Source organism: Callospermophilus lateralis, unplaced genomic scaffold (genome assembly GCF_048772815.1).
Source record: "Callospermophilus lateralis isolate mCalLat2 unplaced genomic scaffold, mCalLat2.hap1 Scaffold_592, whole genome shotgun sequence".
NCBI lineage: Eukaryota > Metazoa > Chordata > Mammalia > Rodentia > Sciuridae > Callospermophilus > Callospermophilus lateralis.
The window spans coordinates 923,840-938,713 of NW_027514558.1; the positions used below are offsets into that span (position 1 = coordinate 923,840).

General features: G+C 43.6%; 1 pseudogene; it reads left to right on the forward strand.

The window, feature by feature from the left end:
• Positions 1–14,874, forward strand: part of LOC143640719 (inactive serine protease PAMR1-like) — a 73,778-nt pseudogene that overhangs the window by 37,513 nt on the left and 21,391 nt on the right.

The window sequence follows — 14,874 nt, forward strand, 5'->3', positions numbered from 1 at the left end:
CCACTTCCTCTAACCACACCCTACCTGCCTATAGTCACAATGCAGTTAATCCCTATCAGGGGATTAATACATTGATTAGGTTAAGGCTCTCAGAATCCAACATTTCACCACTAAACTTTCTTGCATTGAATCACACGTGAGCTTTCGGGGGACACCTCATATGTAAGCCATAACAGATAGTCAGACTCCAAAGATTCTGTTCTTCACTTTACAACGAGTGCAGCAATTTATAGAATCTTCTGGCTTCTTGGCCATCTGAATTTGGGGAAGTCACCTAACTCCTCTGTCCTTAGTGTTCTGCACCTGGGAAATGGGGAGACCGAATGTTGTTTTCCCAGGTTTCTAAGGAGGATTAAATGAAATGACATTGGTAAAGATTTTAGCCAGTGAATGGCTTATAATAAGATCATCACTCATTCATTTAATAAATATTTATTGAACACCTGTTATATGCCAGGTACCATGCTAGATATACAAGCTAGCTTTACCAAAGGATGCAAGAAAATAGTCTCAAATAATTTCAGCTAGTGATGTGTGTTAAAAAGAAAACACAAGGGGTCAGGAGGGCGACTGTAGAACCTTGAGGACCTACCTCAGCTGGAAGTGGAAGGTCTCATTGAAGAAGTTGTAGTGAGTCTAATTCCCAGAGGGAGGGGAGGTGAAAGAACGTGAGTCTTCTAGTTTAAGGGAAGAGCAAGTTCAAGGCCTGAAGCTGGGACCAGAAAGAAGGCTGGCGTGACGGGAGCAGAGCAAGTAAGCTGGTAGTAGACAGGATTGAGCCCAGCGTGGGTCTGGGTAGCCCATGGGGCAGGGCAGTGGACAGTGTGGGAAGTCCTTTGGAGGACTTGGATCAAGAGAGCATAATGCCACCTGATTCATTTATTTATCTTACATGCAGCTTTTGCTGCTGTGTGGGGAATAGAATTGGGGGGCAAGGATTGACGCCAGGAGATCAGGATTATAGGGAGAGATGGGCAGGCTAGAGCCAGAAGAGAGTAGTAAAACCACACTTCTCTAAATGCACACTTTGGTTTCAGATGGTTTTCTTATTTTTAAAAATTTTAATTAATTTTTTTATTTATATATGACAGCAGAATGCATTACAATTCTTATTACACATATAGAGCACATTTTTTCCTATCTCTAGTTGTATACCAAGTATGTTCACACCAATTCCTGTCTTTATACATGTACTTTGGATAATAATGTCCCTCACATTCCATCATCATTTCTAACCCCATACCCCCTCCCTTCCCCTCCCACCCCCTGCTCTATCTAGAGTTTGTCTATTCCCCCCATTCTCCTGCTCCCTATCCCACTATGAATCGACCTCCTTATATCAGAAAAAACATTCAACATTTGGTTTTTGGGGATTGGCTAACTTCACTTATTATCTTCTCTAACTCCATCATTTACCTGCAAATACCATGATTTTATTCTCTTTTATTGCTGAGTAAAATTCCAATGTGGATATATGCCACATTTAAAAAAATCCATTCATCTATTGAAGGGCATCTAGGTTGGTTCCACAGTTTAGCTATTGTGTTATGCAACCTAGTGGTAGTTTTCACAGAAGTACTAAGCCTTACTCAGGGCTCCAGCTTTCCAAAAGTGAAGTGTAGGCTCTCTGCCTGACACTGTGGGCATGTTTCTTCTGCCATCTTGACATGGAGCAATGTCCACTGATATTAACAGTTTCTTTTTAGCTATGAGATTTTATACCTTTTTGAGGAAGGGTTGGGATATAACTGCATATCTCTATTTTATGACGTCAGTCTGGATTTCTGTATGGAACTGGGATAGATAAACTGTTTTTTGGTAATTGTCTAGATAAAAAAATTATTTTTGTGGGCCTCCTACCTCTTGTCACAAGTACTCAGCTCTGCTGCTGTAAAGCAAAAGCTGCCATAAGCAATGCATGAATGAATGGATATTCTGTATTCCAATAAAACTTTATTTATAAAACATTATTACAAAAACAGGGAGTAGGCCAGATTTGACCCCCTCACGGTTTGAACCTCAGTTAAGGAATATAATTTATGCACATGACCCAAATAATTTTTTCCTATAAAATCACTTGAAGACATTTTCCTCACTCTTTTGTAAAAATAGAGTGCATCTTCCATATCTGTGCTTATCTGAAAGGCAGCAGAATATAACAGACACTAGTATGGCAATATGTAAATCAATGGATGTGCAACTGATGTGATTTTGCAATCTGTATATGGGGTAAAAATGGGAGTTCATATCCCACTTGAATCAAAGTGTGAAATATGATATATCTAGAACTATGTAATGTTTTGAACAACCAACAATACAAATTAATTTTTTAAAAAAAGAAAATCAGTGTTTTTCAAATCTTAAGGATTCTTTTGGAGGTAATTCAAGGAACTAGAGGAAGTGAGGGTGGAGGGCCTAGGGACCCCGCTTCTTCTTAAGCCAGGAGCCCTTCTTTGATCCATGTTTTCAATGTTCATTTTTATAATTGGTATTCTTCAGAAGAGTTTGAGCAAAAGTACTTGGGAGCGAGAAAAACCAACCTGAAAACCATCAATACTGTCCAAGTGGTTGAAGATCATCTCTCCCTCCACATGTTTATTACAGAGGCACTTGTTACATAGATGGTCATAGAGAGGTTCACAGAGATTTTCTAACTGGATGGCAGGGGGCAAGGGAGAGGAGTAGAGGGAGAGTCTGCTTTTTGAAGCGGAGGCAGCTAGGTGGTAGGTCAGGCTCAGTCTTGGAGAGGTGGTACCATACAGTGGCTTGGACTTTATATTCAGTTAGAGTTGAGTTTCCACTCAGTCACCTATAGACTAGAGTAGTGATTGATTTAACTCTCTGATGATCTATTTCCCCAACTGGAGAACTGGGATGATAGCACTTCCCTTCCCAAGCTGTTGGGTGGATTAAATGAATTGATTTGTGCAATTGGCCTCATACATGGATAGATGCTTAAAAAAATATTGGTTTCCCTCTCCCTTCTCCCTCTTTGTTCTGTTCTAAGGGGTGTGGAGTGAGTTCAAAGGCTCCTTCCTCCATCTCTTTTGTGTTGACCCCAATCTCCCCATCCCAATCCTTTTTCTCTTCTCAGGATGTGGCCAGGTTCTTCGAGTCCCAAAGGGTCAGATTTTGTTGGAGAGTTACCCCTTAAATGCTCACTGCGAGTGGACCATTCATGCCAAACCTGGGTTTATCATCCAACTGAGGTAAGGGTTGGGGTCACAATTGAGAAGCATCAAGGAGACCATAGTGGCATGGACCAAGTTCACCATTAACACTTTACTCTTCACACCTGAAAAATACCTTCCTCTTTTCTTCCAGGGTAGCAGAGTGGCTGCATCACCCCTAAGATTTCTACTTAGTTTTTCCCTTCTCTAGTTGTGGTGAGGCCAGAGGTGATTGAGATTCCTGATCCTGTAGGGTACAACTTTCAACAAACATTTTCTGGGGGGATGAATGTACCCTGAGTTCCCGCAGGTCAGCTCTGCCATCCGGGAGGAGCAACATGGTTCCCTGAATTGGAAGGACCCAGCAAAACCTTCTCCATCCTTATCAAAGCAGGCCTTGGTAGCTGGTGTCCCACACCATGAGGACCTGGGGATTGGGAGTGAGCTGATTAATTGGGCTTTCTCAGAGGAGGGCTGGTTCTAGGAGGAACTTAGGGGGTCACAGTCTTCTGCTTAAGGGGCTCAGGACTGGGTCTCCCAGGATGCTAAGGCAGGTGTTAAATGCTGCATATTAACATTTCAGCAGCTGAGAGACCAAGATAGATGTTCTCTCAGAGCCTCTAAAAAGCTTCTCCAAGATCCAGGAGAAGATCCAAAAAGAAATAGCCCCCAAAATAAAATGTTGAAGGATTAAGAAGCACATTACCAGCCCAGGAGAGAGGCCTGATTTCTTTCCATATTTAAACTTGGGCCTTCTGGCCCCAAGTAATGATAATCATGAAAACACTTGGAAGCATATAAACAATATTTAGCTTAAAAGCTCATCAGTCATTCCCTTTCTGTCACCTGCCAGGCTACCACAAAATCTATTTTCTTGCCTGTAAAATAATTTCGGGGCCACCCATCTCCCTCTGTCCCCAGAGCCTCCCTTCTACTCAGACCACGTGTCTCACTGGGATTCTGTCCAGGCTCCTGACTGGGGTTCCTGCTTCTGCTTCTGCCTGCTACCGTCTCCTCCTCTCAGAGTGGCTAGAGTGGTCTTTTAAGGTCCTAAATTCCAACAGCACCTTCGTGTTGAAACCTTCTAGCAGCTTCCTGTTGAGCTTGGAATCAAATCTGAACCCCTCACCAGGCAGCATGCTACTGTCCCCTTCACTCAAGGATGTCCCCTGGCGGTATCCTGAATTCTCCTTCAGTTCTTCATGCCAAGTGCACTCACAGATTCCCCCGCTGGACCACTCTTAGGCAGGACATTTACAGGTCTAGCTTCATCGCATTGCTTCCACTCTACTAGGGTCTACTAAGTCCCTTGGAAAGGTTTTCCTTGACCACAGTGTCAGAGATGAGACTCTCACTTCATGCTCTTATCTGGTTCATTGTATTCATGGCGCTTAGCATTCACTGGATTTGCCTTTTTTGTTTGTTTGTTTGCTTGTTTTTTCTGCTCTCTCATTGCTTATTTTCTGTCTTCCAAAGCAGAGATCCATCTCCATAAGGGCAGGTCTTGAAGAGGCCCCAGGATCTTAGCACTGCCCAGGGCCCACCTGTTTCTTCTGTCATCTTCTCCACCCACAGGTTTGTCATGTTGAGCCTGGAGTTTGACTACATGTGCCAGTACGACTATGTGGAGGTCCGTGATAGAGACAGCCGCGACAGCCCCATCATCAAGCGTTTCTGTGGCAACGAGCGGCCGGCTCCCATCAGGAGCATGGGCTCCTCGCTCCATATCCTCTTCCATTCGGATGGCTCCAAGAATTTTGATGGCTTCCATGCCATCTACGAGGAGATCACAGGTAAAGACCACAGAGACAACTGTGTAGCGTTTTATGGTTTGCTCCAGTAAAATCTGCTCCGGGTAAGTCCTTTCTCCCTGCACAGACTTATTAAAACCTAGCATGTTGCATTCTTGGAAGCAACCTACACACTGAGAAAAAAAAAGGGAGAGAGAGAAATGGCAAGGCGTATTTCGGAACCAGAACTAGAAATTTTTATCTTCTTCATATAAATAATGTGGGTAGAGCACAGAGAGACTGTATAATGTGTCCAGGTCACACAGCTATAATGGTGCAATCAGCAATTTGTACGCAAGCAGTTTGACGCTAGAGCTTACGGGGGTGGGGGGTCACTATGGTAAAGAATATTGTCCTTGGATCCTTGGCAGATCAAGCCGTGTGACTTTGGGAAAATTCTTCTCTCTCTCTCTGGGCTTCTGTTTCCTAATTATTGTTAAGGAGATGGTAATAGATGCTGGTCCTTAAGAAGACTCTAGAATAGAGGGAGTGGTTAGCACAGTGTAATGCACAGTAAGCAGCAGTAGCTGCCAACCCAAGTGTACCCTTGGCCTCCATTAGCCATCTGTAAAATAGGTCTCGAAAGTCTTAAACTAATCTGGCAAACTTGATGAGGAGCTCAAGCCTGACTTTAAATCCTGCTCTTTTTGGCGTATTTGGAAGTAGGATTTGGCCAAGATGAAGTACTCAGTCCTAAGGAATCAGCCTGGTTCTCATTGTTCTGAGATCAGATTGCAGCAGGTTTTACAAAATAAGCTCAGGCTCAAAGGTTAAGTTTTTAAAAATACTGAATAATAATAAAAACAAACTAGCGATGGCCTTCTCCTCATCATGGCTCCCTTAGGATGAAAGTTCTGATGTGAGTCTTAGGAAAGCGGGGGTGGGTGGGGTGGGGAAGTGGGGTGGTGGTGGAAGGGGGTGGGGTGGGGGGGTAGTGGTAGTGGTGGTAAAGTCAGGGTTGCTGCTGTCCCCTCCATTCATCTGCCTGTCCCTTAGCAGGATGCCCACAGCAGCTCTCAGCAGTTGTTCTTGTCTCCAGTCCATGCCGGGCCCCATGGGGCTGTGCAGGGCCTGGGAGTTCCAGATGATTTGCTGCTGTGGGTGGTCAGTCCTTGTCCCTGATGACACCCTGCTGGTCCCCTGTGAGGTGGTCTGTCAGGCAGAGCCAGCTTTAAGGGAGGTTGGTTGGGGGCAGTGGTGGCTCACCAACCTGTGTGCCTGTGATGGAGGGAGGGTCTCCCTCTTATGAAATGGTCTCCTCAACTCCCTGCTCCCCTAAGAATCTAGGAAACACTGGCCTGCCCTGGCAAAGAGCCAGCACCATTTCTACTCCTCACATACTCCATTTGTCAGTTTATATCCATTATTGCCTCTGGCTAGGGTCACCTGTCTCAAACCTGCATATCACAACCCATGCTTCAGAATCCCTATCACCTTGTCCATCCTTGGCTAAACCCTTTCTCTTGCTTCAGTGAGCTGTGACTTTGCCCTTTTATGACCACTCTGTAGCACTTTCTGTTCTTTTTTGATAATACACTAACTGCACCATGCTTTGGGTTACAATTGTATATTTTTCTTTACATCACCTTGACCTGGTAAATAGAATCTCCTATTTGTCTTTGTGTCTCTCTGGTACCTTTCACAGAGCAAGCTCTCAGTACAGATTTGTTCCACTGAATCGAGGGATGCATTTCTTCCGTCAACATAGGAATGGTGATAACACACGCATAGGGTTTTTCAATGTCTTTTTGTAGAAAATATAGTCCTTAAGGTGCTCTGTAAAGAGCAGGTTATGAGGTCAGATAAGCTTGGGGAAGACTGAATGTTATGTGCATTCTTAGAACTTCATAATGCATAGGGCATTAAACTGAGAGGTTCTACAGCAAAGCAGTTTGGTTAATTACCATTAATGCCAGGAGCATTTCCCCAGTACATCTGAGGCCAGAACCTTTATTGAGTTGAACTTATATCAACATCACAAGGACTAATGGCTACAGAACATATGTTTGGAGATTCTCAAGTACACCTTTAATGGTGTCATAAAGATTATCTTCCAGTGACTGTCTCTTTTTTTTTTTTTAAGGGTGATCTAAAGCTACCCAAGGATGCTTACCCATCCAAGAGTTGCAAAGCATGATTCTGCTTTCATTTATTTAATGCTCCAGTTTATTTTTTTGGTACCAGGTATTGAACCCAAGAGTGCTTAACCGCTGAGCCCCATCCCCAGTCCCTTTTGGATTTTATCTTGAGACAGGGTCTTGCTAAGTTGCTGAGGCTGGTTTTGAACTTGGGGATCCTCCTGCCTCAGCCTCCTTAGTCACTGGGGTTTGCAGGCTTGAGCCACAGAACCCAGTGCTCCTGTTTATTTTTTGTCTTATGCCCCTCAGACTAGCGTCGCCTTCTGGGGGCCTCAGAAAGATCGAATAATATCAGCAACCTCTGACATGTAACGAGTACCTACGTGTTTTAGGCATTAGCAGGTCAGGGTAACATGAATTCTGTATAAGGAATAGAAAACCACCAAGACGTCAAGAAGCCTGCAGGCCTGGAGAGGAGGCACTTAGGCATGCACAGTGGCACTTAGGATGCCTTATGTCTTACAGCGTGCTCCTCGTCCCCTTGTTTCCATGACGGCACCTGCCTCCCTGACAAAGCTGGATCTTATAAGTGTGCCTGCCTGGCAGGCTACACCGGGCAGCGCTGTGAAAACCGTGAGTATGCCTCCTGGGTGGAGCTGAGGAGCCTCGTAGGTGGGCCTGGGAGGGCTTTGGGGCTCTCGGGGTTGCTGTTTCTTGGTGTCTAGGACTCTCTGTCCAAGATGGCGCAGGGTGTGGATACAACTGAATGGCCTCAGAAGGGCAGGGCTGCTGGAGTACCAACGTTTGCCCCTTGACATTTCTAGCCTAAACCTATTGCAAATACCTCTCAAAAAAGACACAGCAGTCTCACATACTATTCAGAGCTCAGGAACACTGAGGAAACAGTCAGCTGTAGAAAGCCACCGTTGTCAGCTCTCCTGTGGTTCAGGGTTTGAGCTCCCTGTCCATCCTAAGGCCTGGAGTTTTGAATTGTCCTCCAGGGCACCATTCAGGTCCGATGTGGTGTGGGATAGTCTGAAACCCTACATGGAGCATGGTCAATATGTAAGGTGACCACAAGCTCCAGTTTTCTGGGGACAGTCTGTCTCAGTGTGTGCATTTTGTCTAAATATAATAAGATCCTCACTCACACTTAAAGCTTCCTGAATTGGGCGGCAAATAACATGGGTATCCTATAAGGATGAGATGAGGTTTGTTGAGGCACAAACTAATGTTTTCTGAAGGACTGCTGTGCATTGGGAGTGTGGAGAGGCAGGGAAAGAGGACGCCTTGTCTTTCTCTGAAGCAGATTCTCCCGAGTTGGTGAGACCCGTTTCAACCTCCTTTAGTAGTTCTTGGGCAGGCCTGGAAAGAAAGGGGGTGCAGGGGGTGGGACATAAGAGAGGAGGATCCAGCTGGTTATATCCAGGACAGCTCTCCTTGTTCTCAAACATTCAAGCCCTGGCCCAACCTTCTGCCTGAGCCAAATTCACCCCTTCCCTTTCCCCTTCCCCTCCCTTCCTCTTTGTTCTAGGATAAAACCTAGGGTCTCCAGCATACTAAGGATGCAATTTATCACTGACCTATACTCCCAGCTCCTGAGTCATGTCATGACTGTAACATTGAACCACTCAAGTTCTCTAGTCTTATAGCTGTGCAATAATAACCCCCAGTCATCCAAACAGCAAAAACCAACTCAAGAAAATAATTCACTTCCAAAACAGGAAATCAGCATGTGATTTTCCTCCACTATTAGACCCAAGAAGAGAGAAGAGAGACTTGAATGTGCTGAGTGTGAACAAGTCTCTGACAGATCTAATCCTTATCCTTAGGAAGTGTCATGCTGACGGCTGCATGTGGTAGCACCATGAATGACCAGCCCCTCTGTGTGGTGCCAAGGACTGTGACATTTTAACCCAGTAACCAGAAATAATTGGTCAGGGTATCTGATAACTAAAACCGTGTGTGTGTCCTGTGTGCTAATAGAAGTTTGAGACCCAAAATTGGTGTCATGCACTGAAACCATCACCCTGGGATGAGAGGTGCAGAACAAGAAAAGTCAAAATTTGGGGAAGAGCTGAAGGAGTACAGTTTCTACCCTGGGCAGGGTTCCTCCAAGCAGATCCTGAGATGAGAATGAGTGTACAAGTGAGGTTTCAAGGTCAAGCTCCCTAGAGAAGCTCATAAGGGAGGGGACAAGCAATCAGGAAGGGAATGAAGCTAAGTAAGTGTCAGGTTTCAGGTGAAATCCCAGTCCCAGTGTTGAGTGGTAGTGAGACCTGGAATATAAAGGAAGTGCAGGCTAGGGGACTGGGCTGTCCTGTCCACACAACAGTGAGTCATTGACTAAATTTCATGGGGAACTAGGGGACATGAACTGGGCCCGCTGGCTTTCTGTGCAGGTGGATAATGTGGTTCTCATGCCTGTGAGCAGTTCTCTGAAAGTAGCAGGTGCAGACAATATTGCAGAATGGGGAGGGGTCCCTGACTATGCCACTGAGTTCTGCTGAAAGCATCCCTTGCTCTGGAGTGGCACGGTGGGTTTGAGTGGGACTCTGGGAGAGGCTTAGAAAATGATGCTCCGTGGTCCCCGCCTCATTTGAGGCTGCTGTGTTGTGTGCAGGCAAATCAAGGAACCAAGGCTTTCTCTTTACATCAAGAAATTGTATGTGGTGTGATTCTTCTCATGGCAGTGCTGGACCTTGACCCTTTAGATTCAAAGGGACATGGTGGCAGCTAGAGTAGCTTAAAGGGAATGCTTAATGAATTCAAGAAACTGACTGCACAATATGAGGGCTTTGATAAACAGGTAAAATTACAAAGAAGTGAAACATCACCAAATAAGACCAGATGCCTTTAAGAAGCTGTTTTAATTCTTCCCAAAGTTATGACTAAAATGTGCCTGGATAGCGTGTGAATCAAATATGGATTTCTCAGCATGATTATTCCACCAAGAAAAAATAAACATCATGAAAAATGAATGTAAAATAAGGCATTTTGTACTGATTTGTAACTTGATTCATACAGTATCTGAAATCACTTTAAAACACCAGCATAGATGGGCAAGAGAATTCTCCCCTGCCAGTTTATATATATATAGTTCAAAAACCATAATTCCTCAGCACGGCGCAGTTACAGCTGGGTGAAGATATTCACAGTGGAAATCTGATATGTCATTTGCTAGCATCCTTATGGGGGTCTGAATGTTTATTATTTTTTATAAGATGCAGGTTTATTTTTTTCCTGTTAGGAAGTTTGGCATGAGTTTTAATGCACTCCGTGGGGGAAACATCACAAAAATTAGCTGTGGCAGTTTACCTTATAATTTTTGAACAGATTTTCGTCATTTTTTTTTTCAGAGCAATCTGTCAATTAGAAAAGCAGAAAAGAGAAAAAATATTAATTCTGTTTTCCTCATGAGGATATTAATGTACTGGAACAATCTCTCTAGAAGGAATTCTTCCAAAGTGAAGAAGAAACCCAAGCACTCTCAGATTCCCCCAAACTCTCAAATGCCCAAATTGGTCTAGGCAATTATTTTTTAAAATTAGTTTTAAGAGCACCGAGCTCAGGATGCACAAGATTTCTGTCTTTGATTTATGTGATATCAAATTTGATAAGAGGAAACCACTTCTAGATGCTGCACTCAAGTCTTTGTGGAAAATTAGATGCTCCTTTTTGCATATGAAAGATTTAAAGCAGAGGATGCAAGATGCCATTCCTCATCAGATGCAAAACCAGAAGTGAGAATTGCACATTTCCCATGTAATTCATCATGTCTCATGGTGGCTCTTGCAGCGTGGCTTGGTAGGACTCCAGGTGATTGAGTGGTGAGCTCTGGTGACAACTGTGTCCCATGATAAAGTCATTTCAATGGTCTTTCCTTCCTGATATGGCTCATCAGTCTCTCTATTTTCAGGAAAGTCCTTGATATAAACTAACTTTATACATGTGCATGTCCTTAAGTAGGGTCCAATAAAAATAGGTTTTCTACTTCCTTGCAGAAGAAACCAAAGGTCAAATAATACAGAGGTGTGTGAAATAAAAAGAGAATACTATTTTCCCTGACCAATCCTGGTTTCCAGGGAAACCACTGGTAGAAACTGTGAACTTCTTTCTATGTTGCTCCAACCTATGATTTCATATATCCTTATTTTAAGCCAGTGGTTCTGAGCCAGGGGTGATTTTGCCCTTCATCTCCACCCCTGGGTGGCACTTGGCAATGCCTTAATCAATGCTGGTGGTTATAATTGTGGGGGTAAAGGAGACAATGCTGGCCTCTTAAAGGTGGAGGCCAGTATGCTGCTAAACATCCTACATGAACCAAGACAGCCCCACCACAGTTATCTAGCCCAGAGCCAGTGGTGCCAAGGTCAAGAGACCATTTTACCAAAGTGCATTCAAGAATACATACAATCATTCAACTCATTTTCAATACCCATGTCATGGATATTTTTTCCAGATGGGTCCATGAAACGATTCCTGAGTATTCATTGTATGCATGAATGCGCTATCAAATATTCATCACATTCTTATGATGGATTGGTGGATTTGATATTGTTTAAAATTTTTTTGCTTTTATGATGAGAACTGCAATGGATATCTCTACATGTGAACAAAAAATTTTTGTAAGATAAATTTCTAGATGTTGAACTGTTGGTTCAAAGGGTACATGTATTTATTTATTTGTTCTTTTTAGATATACTTGATAATAGAATGTATTTGACATTATACATACATGAAGTACAATTTTCCATTCTTGTGGTTGTACATAATATGGAGTTACACTGGTCATGTGTTCGAATATGAACATAGGAAAATTATGTCTGATTCATTCTACTTTCATTCCAATTCTCATTTCCTCTTCCTTCCTCCATTCCCCTTTGTCTAATCCTATAAACTTCTATTCTCTCTTCCCACCCTGTTTTATTGTGTGTTAGCATCTGCATATCAGAGTGAACATTTTGGCCTTTGGTTTTGGGGATTGGCTTATTTCACTTAGCATGATAGTTTTCAATTCATTTACCGCAAATGCCATAATTTAATTCTTCTTTATGGTTGAATAATATTTCATTGTGTACATAAACCACACTTTCTTTATCCATTCATCTGGTGAAGGGCACCTAGGTTGGTTCCATAGCTTGGCTATTGTGAATTGAGCTGCTATAAACATTGATGTGGCTGCACCATTATAGTATGCTTCCTTTAAGTCCTTTAGGTATATGCTGAGGAGTGGTATAACTGGGTCGAATGGTGGTTCCATTCCAGGTTTCTGAGAATCTCCATACTGCTTTCCAGAGTGGTTTTACCAATTTGCAGTCCCATCAGCAATGTACGAGTAGGGGTACATGTATTTAAAGATTTGAGAATGATTGCCAAGAAGGTCATGAAAAGGTTTTACCAATCTACGAGATGAGCCATTCATTATAAGCACCAGACCTAGAAATAAGAATTGGCATCTGCATTTCAGAAACAAAGGTCTACTCTTGTCAAAATGGAAATGGGTGTGTTTTTCAGGGTGTTCCACTGGTCTGAGGAGAAAGAGTTCTTGTTCAGACTTTGGGAAGTGGTGGATTAAAAGAGAAACAATCAGCAAGGTTTGGCCTCGTCCCACTGGTCAAGAGGGTGTGAAAGGCCCCACCCCCCAACCTCAGCTTCCCTAAAATGTTTTCCAATGAGGTAAAATTTTCCTCTGCTCTTAAGTGACCTCCTCAGAACCCTGACAAGGGGAGTGGCCCTTCCTCAGCCTTGAGGCCAGACTTACCCCCTGCCAACACCCTCAGTGACCTCCAGCCTCCCTGGGCCACCATGTAAGAAACTGAGACCCCTTCTTTCCTCTGAAGTTTCCTGTTTCTTTGTATGGAACACAACGACAAAATAAGTCCTCAAGAAAATGGTCAGAGTCTTGTTTTGAAAAAGTGGAGAGCAAGGGATTCATCGCCTGCTCCAGTTTCCATGTTGTCTTTGTTCCTCTGGCCCAGTTGACGAGGCCGGGCTTTCCCCTGTGCATCCTAATGAAGGACGATGAAACGGGCTAAATCTTGGGGGCACAATGCTCACACTCCAGGCTCTGACGCGCCTTTGAACAAAACAAACCGGGCTCCACCAATTAAGGGAAAATGGTGAATCTGGATTCATTTGGGTTTGCAGACCCAGAAGGTTTCCCACTGGCCTGTCCCAAGGACTGAGAAGAAAGGAGCCCAGGATGAGAGGCACACTGTCTCCTTGTGCTTCAAAGAGGTGCCCTGCATTTCTCATGGGAATAAGTGTTTGGGAACTTTGAGATTTTCATGGAAACATTAATACTGATGCAAGTGAGATTGTTTGGAGACCCCTAGTGGGTAGCAATCATCTCTTCCCCGACTGACAGGTAAATAAGGTGCTGTGTGCTCACTGGATTAATGCAGACGATTCTGACATTTTTTCCAATAAGGTATTGAAAAACTGCCTTTGTCTCAGGTCCAAAGACCTCTCTTAGCCTCAGTATCTGGAAGACAGGTGCATCTCTGACTTCTGCTAGATGGTGCTTGGAATGTGTAGTCAGAAAGATCTTGGATTGACACTGAATCTGAAATTGACCAGCCATATGGTCTTAAACAAGTCATTTAACTTCCATGAGCCTCAATTTTCCCATTTACAAAGTTTAGCAAAATAATACCAAATACCTCTTAGGGTGTTTGTGGGACCCACAAAAGGCAGAGTTGAGGAATAAGAGCTGTGAATCTTATGACTGCTTCTGGCCCTGTCTTAAAGTTGTTTGAAATTCTGGCAGAAAGCAGAGGAGTCTCCAGATAAGGCATTATGGCAACAACACTAGTTTCTACAAGGTGATGATTATGAAAAAGTGGAGAGCAAGGGATTCATCACCTGCTCCAGTGGTTTAAGAAAATTCCCTAAAGACTTTCTGAGTTTCCTCTTGAGTTGACCTTCACGAGTCATTGCTGGACCCTTAATATTGCTACCACTGCATCAGCCCACAAGCAAGAAAGACCTGGTTTTAAAAGGACAAGTAGATGTTGCTGGTGTTATTGTCATAAGAAATCCTGGGTCCCAGGGGAAAATATGCCCATTGAGTGTGATGACTGGGGAGCCTTTGCCACCAGGATAGCCTGGAGAGGGGATTTTCAGACATGATAAATGCAAGAATGTCATGAAGGAACTGGATTTGGATACTCCGAGGAAGGTCACCCAAAGCATTGTGTTATATGACCAGCCTCTGTTCTCTCATGGGGTTTTGGTAGGCATCATTTAACACACGGTGGGATGTGTGCCTGTCCCTGTGGTTATTTTGGAGACCTGGGTTTTAGAGCATCAGTTTTGTTAGAGGTATGGGGAAGAAAAAGGAAATGAATAACCTGGCATAAGAGGGTATAAGAGTTATGAGTGTAATTCTATGGAGAATGGTCTCAGGGATCCATAGTTATTATTCACAAGCACTTAATGATCCAGAGCCTTGAGACTGGAGGAACCCCAGGAAGACTATTAGCTGATAGACTGCTGACTTCGTACACAGTATCTGGGGCTCCCACCCACTCATTCTTCCTAACAAGGCAATGAACCTCTGAACTCCTTTTGGTATATTCAGAGGGACACCATCCATTTGGATTTAGATCCAAAACATAAGAACTATTACTGAACACAGTATAAGCTGCCCTTTAACAATTGTCAAGGTGTGTGTGTGTGTGTGTGTGTGTGTGTGTGTGTGTGTGTAGCTCAGAGGGAAAGTTTTCTTTTTTTGGATCAATGCTTGTTCCTAAGTCTACACAGACCAAGTGACATCTAAGTTATGAACTCTGCTGGGCTGCAGAGACTCTGTGGCCTCTTAACCAAAGCATT